Source organism: Lactuca virosa, chromosome 1 (genome assembly GCF_052849685.1).
Source record: "Lactuca virosa cultivar CGN04683 chromosome 1, Lactuca_virosa_CGN04683_v6, whole genome shotgun sequence".
Taxonomy (NCBI): Eukaryota; Viridiplantae; Streptophyta; class Magnoliopsida; order Asterales; family Asteraceae; genus Lactuca; species Lactuca virosa.
In genome coordinates, this window is record NC_136426.1 from 41,272,934 (window position 1) to 41,290,595 (window position 17,662).

General features: G+C 33.4%; 1 pseudogene; it reads left to right on the forward strand.

Annotated features, from left to right (window-relative positions):
* The first annotated feature begins 8,116 nt into the window (after window positions 1-8,116).
* On the forward strand, window positions 8,117-13,118 carry LOC145113209 (oryzain alpha chain-like; annotated as a pseudogene).
* The last annotated feature ends 4,544 nt before the right edge of the window (window positions 13,119-17,662 follow it).

Genomic DNA, 17,662 nt, shown 5'->3' on the forward strand with positions numbered 1-17,662 from the left:
GTAAAAGGAGAGCGGAAGTTTAGGCTCTTGAATGCTTGGTTGTATTGTTTTGCTTCTATTACTTCAGGTAGTTTTTCTTGCTTTTTATGAGCGTCTTCTGCATTGGGTAGTCGATCTGCCTTCTTCTCGTTCTTGCTTGATCTTTTTTCGCGAGGATTTGACTCCTTTTCTTCTTCGTCCGAGTCCTCCGTTTGATCTGTGTGGACCGAAACTCGATCCCACTCTTCTTCTTTCTAGAGTTATCTTTCACTTTGTAATTTCGTCATGGCTCTAAAACTTTTAAATGCTTCAAATTCTTCTAGCTCCACCTCTTCTGCCATTTGGCCTTGCAAACTCGTTCCGTCGTCATTGAAAAACTTTTCGGCGATTACGATTTGATGTCTTACCACAGTTGCAACATGTGGGGTTGCTTCTGGGCCTTATAGGTTTTGCGTTCTTGCGACGGGACTCGCTTCGAATGCTAGCGTGCTTGTGCCGGCTGTTTGTTGCGGAGTCCCACAGATGGCGCCACTTGATGTGCCATCAGGTCCAACTTCCATCTTTCACTCAAGGATTGGTTCTCCCCAGGCTAGTAGATTGACCTGAAGACTACAAACAAACCGTAAGCAATTGACCGGGAGGGGATCCCGGACAATTCTCTGACGGTTAAGTTAGCGAAAGGGTATGTATTCGATCGATTATACACAAAAGTTATGAACGGGTTTTTTGTGTACTTACCTTCATGACGAGTCAAGCTATCTATTTATAGTGATAGGAGGAAGCAGCAAGCTCTTCGTATATTGACCCTGACATGCCATCTTATCGCATTTATGGCATTATACCCGAAGGTACGACTATCGTTACTATACATGTCGTTATACAGCTGTTGTGAGACTGTACCAGGATCCACCAGCCACGTATCCTCGTACAGGCTGTATTCTCATAGTTTTGAGATACTGTAATTACTGTTTCGACGTCACTTTGTACCTTCCCTTCGTTCTTTCCTTTCCATAAAAATCGTTATGCTAGTTCGGTATCTAATGGTTCGAGCATCTTCAAGACGTCTGGGGCGGCTAACTTCGAGCAACCCTCTACATTCCTGCTATTTTTGGATTTTTTTTTTAATCTAAAAAAACTATCCCAACATGCAGGTATGAGCAACCCTGCCAATTTTGACATTTACCAAAAAAGACCATTTTGCCCTTTACTCATATTTTTGCACCTGATCATCCAACTTTTGTTATTATTCTCTACCTTACTCCAAAAGAAAAAAATAATTAACATATTATAAGCTTACAAATCCGTTAACTTCACAAATTGTATATTTTATCATTTTATTATTTACCAGCTTGAAAAATAATATTGTTTAACGGTAGATATTTGTTGGTTTGTTTTTGGTTCTTGATTTTCCCAATCTAGTTTTGCAAGTTTTTGTTCTTGGCTCTTGATTATTCTATAAGGTGTTTGATAATTTGATGTATTGCCTAACCTTGTTTGTTTTTCATTCTTGTTGTTTGTAACAAGGATTCATGGGCTCCTCAATCAAAGTGATTACACTCGAAGACATCGTAAAGGACTAGATGTTACATGACCGGTAAGCAAACTAGACATCACATACCAATTTGACGATAAATGTTAGAAACATCTACAAGTAAAAGAAAAGGTTGAAAAACAGACTTTAAACTGTTGGGAATCTTAAATGTGCAAGTATAAGGTGCAACACAACCAAATTCAATTCGATGAATATTCCATCAAAAGTATTTGTTTTTAAAATTTTCACAATCTTAGATTTTCGTAGAAAATGATCTTAATATTTTAATCAACCAATAGCAACATATCGTTTCAGTTTTGCGTAAATTCATTCGGTTAAAGTAACTTTTATAAAAGAAGATAAATCAGATTAAGACGCATCTAAATCACGAGATATGATTTTAATCTATTAAGATATGTTTTTATGCATTATATTATTTGGTGACATATTCACAAAATCCTGAAGAAGAAAAGAAGTTGGATGAAGAAGCAAAACCAATTTTGGTGCTCTGGGATGATACCTTGAGTTTCGGTAATGATCTTTCACTATATATATATATATATATATATATGAACGGCATAATGAATTAAAAGCTAGCGAAAAACTAGCAAAACCACAACAAAACAATTAGTTCATGACCGGGTTTTTCAACCACTCGGTCCAACTTATACTAGCCTTACAATTCCTAGCACAATACCAATTAAAAGAAAAAGAAACAACGGAATCAAACAAAATTTCCTTTTCATCTTCTTATTCCCAAACACGATGTCATTTTGAAACGTCCACAACACCCACAACAAAGTAGAGCACACCGAATCCATAATTGACCTTTTAGAGCGCACCATCGTCAACCCATCAACCCACTGCAGCTGCTCTTCAACAGACAAAAACGAAGGGATATGAAGCTCCACCCACTTCGCCGCCTTAAACCAAATTTGTAAAGCCACCGAACAAGTAAAAAACAAATGGTTTATGTCCTCCCGAGCCTGCTGACAAACCGGACACAGACTCGAATCAATGTCTAACCCTCTTCTATCCAAATTATCTCTCGTAGGAATTCTATTTAGCACCACTCTCCAAATAAAAATGTTAACTTTAATAGGAAGCCACCTATTCCATCTAGTCGCCAAACCACCTGAAGGAAGAATAGCCCGATCCAATTGAAGACGAGTCTCTTTCACCAAAAACGTATCTTCAGAACCAAAGGACCAACGCCAAGAATCTCTTCTAGCTGAAAGATGTGACGACTGCAGCAAATTCCTCAGTTTCAAAGCTTGATCAGCCAACACCCCACCATCAAAATTCCGAACCCATTGAAACCTCCAATCTTGTCCATCCCAATAGTCACTAACCAATACATCAACATCACTAGCTACAGCACAGAGCCTAGAAAATCTAGCTCTCAACATAATGTCACCACACCAAACATCATTCCAAAACCTAATACTTTGACCATTCCCCAACTTCCTACATATAGAGTCAAAAGGAATTAAGCCTCTATTATGCATATCCCAAACCGTATTAACAATCCCCATCCAAACTCCTTTCTTTGAATTGGATCGTGAGGCCATGCAGAACCCTCCATCACTCCCGTAACAACTTTTAATAAGATCCACCCACAGAAGATTAGGGCTATTCAAAAACCGCCAACGCCATTTGTACAACAAAGAGTGATTAAACGATGCCAAGCTACCTATAGAAAGGCCACCATTTTTTATCATTTAAAACCATCTCCCATTTAATCCAGTGTAAAAATCTTTTTCGATCATCAGCTCCCCAAAAGAACCTAGCTCTAAGTCTTTCCAAATCCTTAGAAACCAAGATAGGCATCTAGAACATGGAAAGAAAGTAAGTGCCCAAGCTGCCAAGCACCGAACGAACCAAAGTTAACCTGCCCCCAATAGATAACATCTTTGATTTCCATATAGAAAGTTTTTTGCGAAACCTAGTAAAAACTGAGTCCCACGCCAACTTCCTATGCATGAGTTGACCAACAGGAAGCCCAAGATAAATAAAAGGAATAGAATCTGCACCGCACCCAGTACACGCAGCTAACTGCGCAATAGCCTCCTGCTCAACACCAACTCCGTACAATTTGGACTTATGCAAGTTAATCTGAAGCCCAGACACCATAAAGAAAATCCTAAGAATTCGAATTAAATTCTTAATATTCTCCGCATCCCATTCTCCAATAAAAATAGCATCATCCGCATAAAACAAGTGTGAAATATGCAGATTTTGATCTCCAATAGAAACCCCTTTAAAAACCGAATTGTGAATAGCATCCTCCATACACACATGTAAACCTTCCATGATCAAGATAAACAAAAACAGGGATAGTGGATCTCCTTGACGAAGACCACACTGCAGTTGAAACTCAGATTACCATTCAGAAGGACAGATGACCTAGCAGACTGCAGACAACCCCTAATCCACATGCGCCATTTCTCCCCAAATCCCATAACCTCCATAATGTTATCTAAATACTCCCATGAAACTGATTCGTAGGCCTTTTCAAAGTCTACTTTAAACATCAACATTTTTTTTTAACCTGGACCATCTAACAATTTTATTGACCATAAGAGGTCAGTCAAGAATCTGTCTACCTTTTATAAAAGCAGACTGAACCGGACTGACTAAATAGTCTACCACATTATCCAATCGATTAGCCAATAACTTCGCAACTATCTTATACTGCAGCCCAATCAGACTAATCGGCCTGTAATCTTTGATCTCAGTGGGATTTTCAACTTTAGGGATTAACGTGATAAAAGAAGAGTTGCACCCTGGCGAAATGATACAAGTATCAAAAAACTCTCGCATGAAATCATACACATCCTTCTCAAACAAACTCCAGAATTGTTTCAAGAACCGAAACGTAAATCCGTCAGGCCCCGGAGCCCTATCACTCCCACACGACCACACTACATCCCTAATTTCATCATCTGAGAAATAAGCTTGTAAGGACTCCACCTGGACTTCATTAAGTTTTTGGAACCGAGCACTAGGAGTACCCATGTTGACCACATTGTAATGCTTGAATTTGTTTTTGTAAAACTCTAAAAATGCCTCCTTAACGCTATCTGGGTTAGTCACCCAAATACCATCCTGCGAGATTCCTTTAATAGCCATCTGTTTTCTTTTTCTTTTTAGCATACCATGAAAGAAATTAGAATTCTCGTCTCCTTCTATCGCCCACTTGACCTTAGCCTTTTGAACATAATCCAAAATATCCGCCTTATCAATATCCGACACCTGTTGGAGAATATTCTTTCTCTCGACCATGACATCATCCGAAGCAACCCCACTATCAATCAGATTATCAATATCGAGCAACCGGTTAATACACGCTTTCCTTTGTTCCCCTTTCAACTTACGCATATCAACTTGCCAGCCCTTAATCTTGGCTTTAACGAATTTAAGTTTGTTCTTCAGATTAATACACTTATTTAGATTACAATCTGGACTAAAATCTCTAACCACTTGAGAAACCACATCGGAAAAACCATCCATCTGAAGCCACGAGTTAAACAGCTTAAAAGAAATAGGACCGTAATCATTCTGATCTTCCTTCAGAAGCACCGGGCAATGGTATGACCACCTCCTATCCAATGCAATACAAGAGATACCGGGAATAACATCTAACAAACTTTCAGAAATATAGAATCGATCCAAACGACTAAGCTTAGCACCAGCCTTATCCACTCGAGTAAATTTCCGGCCCTCCATAGGAATATCAAACAGATCTGTCTCATAAATAAATTGATTAAACTCAGCAGCTTGCGAAGCACAAAACAAACTCCCACGTCTTTCATTAGAAGATCTAACCACATTGAAATCACCAAAGACTATAAAAGCACCATTTACTTTGGACATATACGAGATCAGATATTGCCATAACTCCCTTTTCTTTCCAGCATCTTGAGGGGCATACATGTTAATCATAGTACATTTAATATTTTTCCTGATCCAGGTGCCTTCAACAATAACCACATTTTCATGACAATGAATACTCTCCTTCTTAAACACTGTATTATCCCACACCGATAAAATACCACCCGAGCATCCCCTAGCCGTACTGCAAGCAAAATCAAAGGTCGAATTACCCTAAAGAGCCCTTATTTTGACAAGGTCAACCCGAGTCAATCTGGTTTCGTGAAGAACAATAAAATTCACCACATGACTATTACAAATCTCCTTAACCCAACTACGCTTTTTTGACGTATTCATGCCACAAACATTAAGTGAAACACAATTCATAAAGATTGAAGCACTCCCATACCGATTAGACGGTTTTTCAAATCCGCCTTAGCATTCTCCACATCGTATCCTAACATTTTTCCTAACTCAATGAACTTACTCACCTCTTCACAAGAGTTAACCCCCACAGATGGAGTAGTTTTATTCAAAATATTTACCGATCCCGTACTCCACGACTTCCTAGGATTGTCATCTGAATAGTGAAAAGAACCGCGAGATTCTTTGAACACATTACCCCCGAAACCAGGTGGCTTCGAACATCTAAATTAAATCGTATATTATAAGTAAATAAAAAGAATAGAATTTTTTTTTACATGCATGATTTGATTAACAGTGCGAAGTGCAAAGAATTAAGGCCACATGGACAAAAAACAATGCTTGTTTTCACAAACCACAAAAACCATAATTTTGTTTAAACACAATCAAATATATTTTTGATCATTTATGTCTACGCGCAGGAAGACATTTACGTATGCACATTCTCACATATTATTTTTTAGAAGATCGCAAACATCAAAACGTTTACACGTCATCTTCTCCAATAAGACAGAGCAAAGTTTGTAGACGTGAAAACATTTCTTGTAGACATCTTTTAGTACAAACAATTATTATTTAGAAGAAACATGTCTTATATATATATATATATATATATATATATATATATATATATATATATGGAAAAGTTCAATAGAGAACCATAATTATTGGTTCTCCAAGGAACCAAATATTTTTTTTCAAGTTCTAGAGCTTATTCTTTATCGAAAAAAAACTAAAAATATCTAAATTCATAACTTAACATTGTGAATGTTAAATATATTTTTCGGATTCACCATGTGAATTTAGACTCACATTGTGAATTTTCAAAAATTCACATTGTGAATTTGACGGAAAAAAAATATATTTTTTATCGAATTTGTATCATTGGAAAAAAGATAAAAATTTATGAATTTTTGTATTTTTAGTTTTTTTTTGATAAAAAATAAGTTCTAAAAGTTGAAAAAAAGATTGGTTCCTTGGTTAATTATGGTTCTCTATTGAACCTCACATTTTATATATATATATATATATATATATATATATATATATATATATATATATATATATATATATATATATATATATATATATATATATATATATATAGGGCTAGGTTGTAATGTGGATGAACAACTATTGTGCGGACAATGCTATTCTCTATGAGAAATACTAAGAGAATAGATTGTTTGTTAATGTGAATATGTTCAACCTTACACAACTATCGTCATTTTCATGCATTCTCACTAATTAAATCGTCTATAAGGTTATTATAGACTTATTATTATTATTTTCATTCTGTCAGAATTTTTATTGAGTCTTATTCTATAAGAATGAAAATGAGTAAAAAATGATGCGTGAAAACAAATATATATATATATATATATATATATATATATATATATATATATGTTTTTTTCGCAAACACATACATACCCTTGTCTGTTATTTCCTTTTATTTTTAATTTAATATACTAAAGATAATAATAGTTTTATTTATTTCTTTATCATAAAACCTGAGCTTTTGCTTTCTTAATCATTTTAAATAACCCGTGAAATTGCTCAAAGCCTAAACATTGATTCTTTGATATTTAGCCCTTATTTTTATTTATTCAACTATTTGATACAATAAATACAGCCAATTAAATTTTTTTGAAACATTTATTTGTTTGAAGGACATGACAGCAGCAGACCTGGAAATAGTTATAAAATAAAAACATTTTCTTTCAAAATAATTGGTATTATAGTTGTAAGAATTATATTTCAATCTTATAGCCTTTAATAGTTAATAATATGATCTTACCAATTTGAAAGTCATCTTTCCAACAGGTGAATTTGTAGGTGTATACTATAGCCAAGAATTGAAGTTTGCTAGAGAGATTGGCAAACTAAAATTATTTAAATTTTAGTGTTAGAAACTTTTTTTAAGTTAAAAACCAGTTTATTTATATTTTAATTTGTATTAACAATCTCAAACGTTAAAAAAATAAACAATTTTATTTTTACAAAGATCTACCTATTCTACTAATTCTTAAAAAAAAAAAAAAAAAAAAAAAAAAAAAAAAAAAAAAAAACATCATCGAAGTCAACTCAAAAGAACTCGTGGCACATATAAAATTGTTTTTATTTTATATCATATCATAATATATAATATATAATGCCTTATAAATGCAATCATATCTAAATATTATGGTGATTGTGGATGAAAACCCAATCCCTCCTCGTTTGCCACTCCATTAATAAAGAATTAAGTTCCGAATAATATGGTTTTTTAAGACCATCTTCGACTCATTCCTATTTTTTTTCCCAAAAATGAAGTAAAGAATATGCCTTATAATCTCCGACCCTACTTTATTTTTTATCCTATTTTTTACTTCAAAAAGTATATTTCAAGTATATTTCATTTTTCCAACTTACATGGGTTGTCAAAATCACCCTTTCTACTAATTTGGTTTTAACAAAAATATAATCTATATTTTTTTCATTACAATAATATTAAATAAATAAGATTATATTTATAAGCTTTTGTAAAATACCTTATCGTTTTTTAAAATTTCAATATGTATTTAACTTTTTATAAGAATTTGATGAATAAAACACAAACTTTATATTTATAATTAGTTAATATAATTTAGTATATAACAAAATATTATAAGTATTAAATATTACATTTAAATTATAATTAGTAGGTAAAAATAAATTAAAAATGTATAAATATATAAATAGATGGACTAAAATCAACAACACAAAGTTCATCCCCATTTTGGGAGAAAATGAATAATATAACACCATATTTGGTATAATACTATTCATATCCTCCAAAATGGGGGAATAAATGGGGGTGGGTTGGAGAAGAATGAAGATAAAAATGGAAATGGAAGTGGGTTGGAGATGCTCTAATAATATTATACATACCTTCCAGCGAGACGTTGCCTCCTCCCTCCCATAACTCGCTATAAATTCTTTCCCTCCCTTCACCTTTTCTTCCACTATCGAACTAGCTTTCTCCTCTTCTCTTTTTGTTTTTTCAAAACAAACTCCGAAAATGAAGCTCCTTCCGATCGCCATTTTCTTGGTTTTTGGTCTCTTCCTGGTCTCGTCTGTCGTCTGCCAGCCAGAAGCGCACAGTCGAGGAAGTCCAAGCTATGTACGAGTCCTGGGTGGTGAAACATGGTAAGCTTTACAACACACTTGGGGAGAAGGAGAAGAGATTTCAGATCTTCAAAGACAACCTCAAGCACATAGAACACCACAACTCCGGAGGCAAACATTCCTACAAGCTTGGAGTTCCGGTTCGACAATATTCCTAAACGAAAGCTGCCGTCTAACAAGGTGAAGACGACTAACTGCTACTCTCTTCTTTCTGGATCCGGTGATGTGCTGCCTCATTCCATTGACCGGAGGACCAAAGGTGTCGTCACCGCCGTCAAAGATCAACAACTATGTGGTGAGTGAGTTATACTACTTATTTTATAGAATTATATATTTTTGTGTTTTAATTTCCCTTTCCTTTTTTAGCACGCGCGTTTATTAATTTTGATTGTATGCATATTAATTTTTATTGTATGCATGTGTTGCTCACGCATCCACAATGCATTGAACTCCATAGAGATCAATGGATTGTCATATCATCTTTCTACAATCCATACAACTCTATCATTTTTTCCTACAATACAATGAACTTCACAAAGTTCAATAGAATGTCACAAAATGTAATTTATAGTAAATAATTAAAAATTAAAAATTTTCTTTTTTCCCATTCAAGAGTTCAATGATCATTGAACTCCAAATACATTGAATGCCAAGATGGCATCTCACAATGGTAGAATTTCATCCATTGAATGATACATAGACTTGCCACCTCATTCAACTCTCTCATTAAACTCACCATCGTGGATGCTCTGAAAAGATTATAAATTTGGCAAATATCAAATATATACTAATTCCTCTCATATCGATCCATGCCTGCGTATAGAAAAGTAAAGTAGCTAGGTAATAAATTCCTTTTGCGAATTAAGTTGATTAATATTTAATATGCATGGTGGATTCTGTTGAATGAAAAATAGTCATCCTGGGCATTCTCAGCAATCGACGCAGTGGAAGGGATAAACCAGATCGTGACAGGTGATCTGATCACACTATCATCACAACAAGTCCTTGATTGTGATACTAATATCGAGAACAGAGGGTGCAATGATGGTTTAATGACTAATGCCTTTACCTTCATCATCAAGAATGGCGGTATAGACACTGAGGAAGACTATCCATACACTGACAACCAAGGAGAATGCAAGGTCCGTATCATCATATTTCCTAATTCTACATACTACTGAATAATGATTAATTCCAGTTGAATATCTTCCATGACTATTATCTTCTGTTTCCAATTAATTGTGCAAAAAAATACAACAGTTGTTTCCATTGATAGTTATGCAAATGTTCCGATGAACGAGACAGAATTACAAAAGGCCGTTGCATACCAGCGCAGCCTATAGCTGCTTCTATTAACACAAATAGCGACGATATTCAGCATTGCATTGGGGTAAGTAAAAGTAATCCCTACTCAATTCCCTCCCTCTGTTGGATAGTTCAGAATCTGGGACAAAATTGCACATAAGTGGCATTTTGGGAAAAATCTCCCAATTTTAAGTATTATATATATATATATATATATATATATATATATATATATATATATATATATATATATATATATATATATATATATATATATATATATATATATATATATATATATATATATATAGATCATGGTTGCAGAAATCGGGATTAATCGGCGATTAATCGTGGATTAATCGCTTGGCGTTCTCCAACCGTCGAAGATTAAGGCATTAATCGGAAATTTAGGATTAATCGGGCTTGGCGTGATTAATCGGCCTTGGCGGGCTTAATCGGTCAACAAAAGTCAAAAAAGTCGAAAAAAGTCATAAAAAAGTCAAAAAATGTCAAAAAAAATTTTAAAAAATTTAAAAAAAATAAAAAAATTTAAAAAACATTTCAAAAAACCAACTTTTTTTTTACTCCAAAATTTTCAAATTTTCAAAATTTCGAATATTATACCAAAATGTTCATATTTTCATATTTCCAAATTACAATTTTTCTTATTTTCTAATTTTGAATTACTTGTTTTTCTTAAGATATATTAACATTTAATTAATTTTAATATTTTATTAATAATCTATGGTCCTCGATTAATCCCCGATTAATCCCCGCCAAGACCGATTAATCCCTTAACACCAGTCGACCGTCGAGCTACCGTCGAACGATTTTTACAACCTTGATATATATATATATATATATATATATATATATATATATATATATATATATATATATATATATATATATATATATATATATATATATATATATATATATATTAAAGCACATGGAAGTTTCAACAGGAAACTTTCCATGTTTATAATTTTAATACTATATTTTTACTTTTTCTTAATTTTACCACTAAAGTTTCAACAAAGTTTTCTTTTTTATAATTTTGCCCCTTTATTTTTAATTTTTCGTATTTTTGTCACTAAACATTCACTTTTACTTCTTTAAAACCCTTTTTCTTTATTTTTTTATAATTTTACCACTTTATTTTTATTTTTTATAATTTTGCCACTAAAGTTTCAACAAAATTTTCCTCTTTATAGTTTTGGTACTTTATTTTTACTAATTTTGTCACCAAAGTTTCAACAAATTTTTCCTCTTTAAAATTTTGGCACTTTATTTTTAATTCTTTATATTTTTGTCACTAAACTTTCATCCGTGCAACGCACAGGCCTTTTCCTAGTTTGAATTAAATTAGGAAGGTGTTTAGTTATTTACTTGATTAACAAGTAAATAACAAGTTTTAGGACTCTTTTTTTGTTGCCCTATAAATACATGTAGTGTTTTCTAATTTTAATAAGAGAGCTTTTTGAAGTATAAAAACAGAGCAGTTCTCTTCCTGTAATATTTTTTTGTTTTCCGTCTTCTCTTTTGTTCATAACAGGTGATCCTTCAAGTTTAAATCTTACACCATGTATTCTTGTCATAATTAACTTTTTAATTTACTGAAACAAGTTCAAATATGTCATAATCTTATTTGATTATCAACAAATTAAGTTCCCCCAACTCATGCATGGTTGATCTTTATGTGTCTCCTCTCCGTGGAATCTTGTTGCCCAAGGGTTGTCATTTTGTGGGACGGTGGTGGGAAATAATATCATATTTTAATATTAAGATTAGTTTTTTTTCTTTAATTTTTTCTTTTGGGAACGACACAATTTTTAATTTTTTTTAGAAATTAAATATCCTCCTATTTTTGTTCCTACAAATCCTCCTACCCAATTAAATGATGACATGTGTCATATTAGTATACTAAAATATCAGTAAATGAGCATTAAATGTTACACATGTCACTATTTAATTGGGTAGAAAGATTTGTAAGAATAAAAAGTAGGAGAATATTTAATTTCTCATTTTTTTGTCCCGCATATTCGGGACCGGTCCTAAGATATTTGGGACCCAGGACAAAGCAAAAAAAAAGGCTCCTTCAAATTACAAAAAAATATATAATAATTAAATCTAAGTTATTTTTTTCGAAGACTCTCGGTAATAGACAAACCTACGGATCCTAAATTAAAGTAATTTGTTACAAAAAATTATTATTGTATAGATTTATAAGTAAATAATTTAAAAAAAATAATCAGAAAAATGTCAAAATCAATATTATCCCATAACAATCTAATAAAATCAATCATTTAAACCATTTGGACTATGTTTTTTTATTGTTTATAGGATATAACTTTAATATACATTATAAAAATATATATAGAAAAAAGAGAAGCAATTAAGGGTTTGAACTTAACTACACATATTAAAAAAAAAAGTTCATCTTACCAAGTGAGCCTATAAGATTTGGGGCCCCAAGTTACTATGGGCCCTAGGCTAGCCCAGTTTACCCCCCTCCTAAGCCGGGTCTGTGCATATCCACAAATAAAGTTTAAGATTATATACTTGATTGAGGTTTAGTTTTTTAAGTAAGCCGTTATTTCTACATTAAATCTCTCAGGGTATCTACGATGGAAATTGTGGATTGAGTGGGAACAATGGTGTAGTTGTAGTTGGCTATGGGACCCAAGGCGGTATTGACTAGTGGATTGTGAAGAACTCATGGAGTTCAGGTTGGGGGGAGGGAGGCTACATAAGATTGAAACGTAATGTAAACGAGGAAACCGGTAAATGTGGAATCGCCACAGAAGCATCTTACCCGATCAAAACCAGCCTGAACACGACACAAACGCCATAGGTAAAAATATTGTTTCATCTGTTAAATATATGGAGTGTATGATTTTTTTTTGTTATAAATAAAAGACAAAACTTCAAAAATGGTCCCTGTGGTTTCCGAAAATCTGAAGTTTGGTCCCTAATTTACAAAAACCTCACGGATCGTTCCTGTGGTTTCAAAACTTTTAACATTTGGTCCTTCCGGCTCACTCCGTTAGCATTTCACCGTTAACTCATTTTTCAATATTATATTGCAGGGGTAATTTCGTCATTTCAGTTGTAACCTTCTTTCTTTAAAAGAAATTGCATGTCTGATTTTTGGGCAAACCCTTTACCTTTATATGCGATCGTCATCTCTCTTCTCCCTTCCACTGTGGCTCGACCGTTGCACCCTTTACGACACCTAATCGCTTCTGATTCAAAGATGGTGACTTGCAGATGTGGGAATGAAACAATGAAGATCACTTCATGGACGGATCGTAACCCTGGAAGACAATTTTGGAACTGTACAAGATGTGGGTTCCTTCGATGGTCTGATCCTCCTATGTGTGCTAGGGCATTAGTGGTGATTCCAGGTTTGATAAGATCAATGAACCGATTGGAAGAGAGGGTTGCCATTGTGAGTGCAGAATTGTGTAACTACCGGTTGATGTTGTTTTGTTCATGGGTGTTCTTTTTTTTTTTTTGGTTTTATTTTAATCTCTAAGTATCTTGTGAAAGTTTGGATGGTAATGGAGTTTTGGTTTTTGGTTTGTAACCGTTGTAGGGGTTTCTTTGCTTTCAGTTTATGTAGGGGGTTTTGGAATTGGTGTTGTTGTATTTGGTTTATGTATCAGATTAATGTATAATGGAGTGGTAATGGTAATGGTAATGGAATGTAGTTTGTTATAGTTGATTGTTCAATTTCTTGAATGTTTTTGAAATGCAATTGTTAAGTGTATTGTAAATGCATCTTTAAGATGGTTTTGATTTGCAATTGAAATGTACAATGTTATTAAATGATCTTTGAAGGGTAGTACACAAAACAAATTAATTCATTACCAAAATGTGCATAAACACCATTACATGCAAAGTTTTAAAGTTCTTAACACATCTTCATACTAAGTTTCAAAACAAATAAAGACCTACAACAGAAGCATGACTTACGTTTCAAAAGACCTACAACACAAGCATTACATGCAAAGTTTTCAAGTTCTTAACACATCTTCAAACAAGTACACATGACTTAAGTTTCAAAAGACCTACAACACAAGCATCCTAATAACTACTAAAAATAGTTTTCAGCCCCCTCCAACTTCACCACTACCTCCCTGCCCTTTACATGTTCTGGAATTGTGCCATTTGTTATGACACTTTGAACAAGTGACTGCCAGATATTTCCTGCTCAATCTACCAGCTTGGCTGTTTGGCTCATCAACACCCCTCCTTATCTTCTTCTTAGGCCTCCCAACCTACACATATTGATAAAGTATAGTTAAAATTGAATTCATTCCATGTTCACATGTATACTATATATTTGGTCTACTTGAAATACAAACCTGTGTTTTATGTTTTGGTGGAAGTAAAGTGAATGGGCAGTCACTTTTAGGCCACATTGAACGTCCATTCAATGGATCAATTTTGTTGAAATACATGTCTTTCCATGTTGATAGCCTATAGCAAGGATGGACCAATTCATCAACATGTGGGGCATTTTCACAATTTTCAATTTTGTCCCATATAGCACAAATAGCATGTCTACATGGGAAACCTGTAATCTCCCAAAACCTACAACTACAACTTTGGTCATTCAAGTTTACCACATACTGATCTTGCCATGTGCTTGCCACTTGGTACTTTCCTGCCCCATTGTATTTAGCCACATACTTAGCTGCATCAGTCTTAATCTTTTCAAACATTGTTGTTGCAGTAGGGGTTAGAAGTCCTTCACACTTATCTATTTCCTTTTGCACCACACATAACCTCTTCATGAGATACTCTCTAATATACTCTAAGCAAGTGATAATAGGTTTATCCCTACCTTCATCTAGCTTAGAATTGAATACCTCACAAAGGTTATTCAACAAACAATCAGTGTGTGCCCTTCCTGAATAATAGATATTATAAGAAGACAATTACACATATAATAAACACACAACATGGAAGATTAACATTTATCAATAAATTTCTACAAACATACCACTAAAGTGAGATTTATCCCAAGTGTTTGTTGGGATCTTACACACCCAAGCATGAGCCTCTTCATTGATTTTCTTCAACTCATCCATTGCTCTGTTAAAATGATTGACTGTTGTTGCTCTACCACACTCCCAAAGCTGGTCACTTAAGTCTTTTCCTTTCCATTGTTTCTTCATGTTTTCCTGGATATGCCTCAAACAGAACCTGTGTTCTGCACTAGGGAATACCTTCTCAATTGCTGGTATTATTCCCTAAACAAAAGTCAATGTATGCAACATCATTTACCCAAATATTGTTGGATTAATGTCTAAGTCCATAACTATATTTGGTATGTACTTGACCCGACCCGGCATGGTCCATTTGGGTTGCACTTCACCGGCACAATTTATATGGATAGTCTTTTGAGAATAGTATATTTATGATTTATATTAATATATTATAAGTTCTAATATATTAATATGGAATCATATTATTTAATTAGTATTGATCAAGAATTAATTTAGAATTAATTAAGTGATCAGAAAGAACTAATTAAATATGGACTCTTATATATATGGAATGAGCCAAGTTCATTTAGGTTGGGCTAAGCTTTCATGGATGGTCCATGGAGCTTTTAACCCATGGATCCTATGTAAATGAAAGGTCATGGGTATTAGGGTTTACATGGATGTAACCCTAATCCTCCATAATATATAAAGGGGTCCTTGGCTCACAAAATTGGCACAAGTGTGTGAAAATAAGAGTGGGCCGATTTTAGTGTGCATACATATTCTCTCAAGTTCTTCCAAGGTGTTTTGGTGATTTGTGATTCCATTTGAGGCTTCCACACTATTGGGGCTAAGCTCTTAAAGCTTGAAGACATCAAGCTACATCAAAAGGTATGTCATCTAACTAGAACTTTGTAGTATAGGTGCTTCATAATATGCTAGTTAGGATGAAACCTTGGAATAGTTAATATTTGCATGTATAATAGAGAAAACATAGATCCACGGTTTATAGGGTTGCATGTACACCATAGGAGTGTTAGAATGCTCAAAACCCAACAGTGGTATCAGAGCCATGGGTTGTTTTCTGTTATATTGATGCAAATGTTTTATTTTCAAAGTTGGAAAAAAAAAGAAAAAAAAAATGACGTTTGTCAAATTTTAAGATAATTACTTGTTTTTGTGAAAAACTAATTATTTGTAAAATTTGAATCATTTGCTATATGAGTTGAATTAGTCAAATTTAGTAAAAGATAAAATGGTATGATTATTTTATTAGTTTTAAAAGTTTGATCTAAAGAGTTTTTTGAAACCTTCATAAGTTATGGATATGAAAAGGTTTTTAAAAAAATTGATTCAAAGTTTTTTATGGAGTTACAAAACTTGGTCTTAATGTTTTAAAGAATTCCATAACTTGTTCTTAAGTTATGGAACATGAAAAGTTTCATCATAAAACAAGTATTTAACTCCATAAGTTATGGAATCCAAAAGTTTTCAAGAGTTACAAAACTTGCCCTCAAGTTTTAGAATTTGGAAAAAGTTTTTTTATGATAAAAAAAAAAGAATTGAATTCTAAAACTCTTGGGTTCATAACTTAAACAATTAATTAAATGGTTTTAATTTTGAATTTAATAATTGGAATTATGATGTTTTATTGAATAATTCAATTAACTCTTATGGACTTTATTAATAGATAATTAAAGTGTTTAATTAAAAGAGAATTAATAATTCCATAATGACATGGTTTAAATATAATTAAATTAAGAGTATAGTTTAATTAATAGATTAAACCACCAAGCATTTTAAATGTCTAAAATACACCCTTATACTATTAAAATATTAAAAGTTTAATATATTATATGTATAAGAGCAAGTCGTCTTACCATTAGTAGGCCTCATTCACGAAGCTGGTCTATAAGGGGGGTATAAGGTTACTGCCTATAAAATGGCAGTTTAATGGGTGTCCACTCTCACTCACCGCTTCCTTGACCGGTGGAGGGTCGTTAGCCGAACAGGTAGAACAAGGACTATAATTCTCCCTTCATTATAAGTATAATGATAAATACTAAGTAACTAAACACTTATAAATTTCCAATCTTAGTTACTTAGGAAAATGTGAATAAGGTGCTAATCCATGAAATTACACTTTGCACTTTGTTTAAGCTGTTAGTGGAGCGTGTGTGGTTAACCGGCACACTAACCTGGACTTAACAAGGTAGGCAAAGGGTAACTTAATGTTTATCATAGTATCGTTGGAGCGTGTGTGGTTAACCGGCACATCGATTGAGGGGTAAATATTAAGGGTACCAAGTATATTTGCATGGTTACTTCACACCTTGTTTTGTGATCCTCGGCATCCCAGTCACAAAACCTGAAGGGCACACTCGAGATTGAAACATGCCAT